At 35.6% G+C, this 2,286-nt stretch overlaps 1 long non-coding RNA gene across 1 annotated transcript; it reads left to right on the top strand.

Annotated features, from left to right (window-relative positions):
* Positions 1-499: 499 nt before the first annotated feature.
* Positions 500-706, top strand: LOC149948627 (uncharacterized). Its single transcript, XR_016480657.1, has 2 exons — positions 500-566; positions 633-706. It is a non-coding gene; the product is annotated as an uncharacterized LOC149948627 (long non-coding RNA).
* Positions 707-2,286: the final 1,580 nt, after the last annotated feature.

The following is a 2,286-nucleotide window of genomic DNA, read 5'->3' as shown; positions in this document are numbered from 1 at the left end:
TTATTCGTATTTCTAAAAAAAACACAAACCTTACCTAAGTATAATTAAAAGTATATGTACGAAAATTACCTTTCATAAAAAAATATTTATAAGCCATATTTTTCCATTTAAGGAAATTGTTAATACAAATCAATTTCCAAAACAAAATTTCGTTATTTGAAAAATCACTAGGTTTATTATAATGACGAATTTCAACCGGAAAATGCCTATTCAAACGAATAACATTACCAGTAGATAAAGTGGCGTACTTCTAATTAATATATATATTGTATCCTTCCGCTTTTCGTAATAGAATTTTCTTTGATAGAGCGATAAATAAATAAATTATGCAAATTGAATCGTTTTTCATTCGCGTTCATTTATCCGATTGGACTCGCGTTCTATCAACTCAACCTCGAGAAAAATGACCGTCAATTTGACTGTTATAAAGCTTCACTCCGTGTAAGATAAAAAGGGTGTTTTAGCTCTAACCTTAGCCGTCTACGTCCTACGCTTACCACCCAAATTAACCCTCGATCTCGAAGCGTGGTCGTTACCCCACTGCCAGCCTTAATGGTAACTATTAGGTAGGTCGACGGTTTTGTTTTTCGCTTTTTTCGACAAGTGATAAATGCTGATTCCTTTTTTTTTAGCGAATCGCGATTGGACGATGGCAAAATGATATTTTTCGCCCGGAGATTTTGCAAAGTGTCCTAACAGTAATAATAATAATGAAAGGAAAACCGTCCCGTGTTTCGCGCTGTCACGAGGCTGATATGGCTCTTCAATCTTCCAGTTATTTATTGCCGAATTATTTCGAAATTCTCCGGTATCCACCCTGATTCGCAGCTGCGCACACACGCAGGGTTCCGCTTCTACCATTCGTTTCATCGTTTCACATTATTTAAATTTACAACTCGAAGTTTCGCCTTAATTTACTGCCAGTTATCGTCGGATAAGTGACATTTGTTGTCATTTTATTTATTTATTTGACCCAGAATATTTTATTTTTCCCGAATTATCGTTTTAACTTTTTAAATTAAATAAATCAAACTCGTTATTTTTGATGGACGTAGTTCGTTAGATTTTATCAAACGAGGATTTTTTAACGATTATTTGTCTCATTTTGTCGACGTGTCGACGGTGGGAACACCGCTTTATAAAATGTACCATAATTCTATAATTATTTCTCAAAAGTGTGCCGGCTAGTCCAAATAATTATACTGACGCGCTGAGGGACCTAGAATGGACGTCAGCATCCAAAAAAGTTGAAAACATTCGCGAATAAGTAGATAAGTCCATTAAGAAAAGGGATAAAAAAGCTAAACCCTAAACAAATTTGATGAAATCTATAAAAACTTACAAATAGCTCGTACCGATAGGTCTTCGAGTGAACAAAATGACGCGAAACTCGGACCAAATAGATCGTCGAGTGAAAAACTAAATTAAATTAAATTAAATAGCCAGAAATTCCAACGGTAGACCGGTTTCGTCCTACTTGGGACTCGTCAGTACCGTGCGGGAAATCTGGTTCGCGACTATTAAACCGAAAAGAGAAACTAAGCCTAAACATTAAAAATTTCAAAATGAGTTGCGTAGCAACGGAAAGGCGAAAAAGGGGAGGGTGGTGGAGAATACGAAATGTAACGTTAAAAGGGACCACCTATGGACTGCACTGCAAAGGATGAAAAAATTAGCGAATAAGTAGATAAGTCCATTACGAAAAGGGATAAAAAAGCTAAACCCTAAACAAATTTGAAGAAATTTAAAAACTTACAAATAGCTCGTACCGATATGTCTACAAAAAGGTCGACGACTCTAGCGAAATAAAATTGGGAAGTTAAATACTAATTTTCACCCATCAGGATCACTATGACTACCAGGCAAAGATAACTTATTGGGCTTAATATCGTGGTCTGAAATGATTTAAGATAGGCAACGGATAAGTTTCCGAGTGTACACAATCCTTTACGTTAAAATTTCTTAAAGGCCTATATAGGTTTTTTCTGCCAGTCCCCCTTTAAATTAACTTAGTGGAGCGCAAATACCCTGGTGGTAGGCCAACCGCTGAACATGTTGGCCTAATTTAAAGGGAGACAGGCAGAAGAAAACATAGGCCTTTAATTAAATTTAAAAATAAATATGAACACGAAAACTAACTTTAAAATATATCCAGATACAGATCCTGACCAAAACTAGGCACTGAAAATACGACACTACCTGTAGTCGTAATACTTGTGTCTATATAATAAACCCATCCTAATTACGCTGATAAAGCAACTGCCTTAGTTAGCGAAATAATTAGTT

The sequence above is a fragment of the Leiobunum rupestre genome, chromosome 4 (assembly GCF_980474605.1).
Source record: "Leiobunum rupestre chromosome 4, qqLeiRupe1.1.hap1, whole genome shotgun sequence".
Classification (NCBI taxonomy): domain Eukaryota; kingdom Metazoa; phylum Arthropoda; class Arachnida; order Opiliones; family Sclerosomatidae; genus Leiobunum; species Leiobunum rupestre.
The sequence above is the reverse complement of the archived record's forward strand: the minus strand, read 5'-3'. Positions and strand labels throughout refer to the sequence as shown.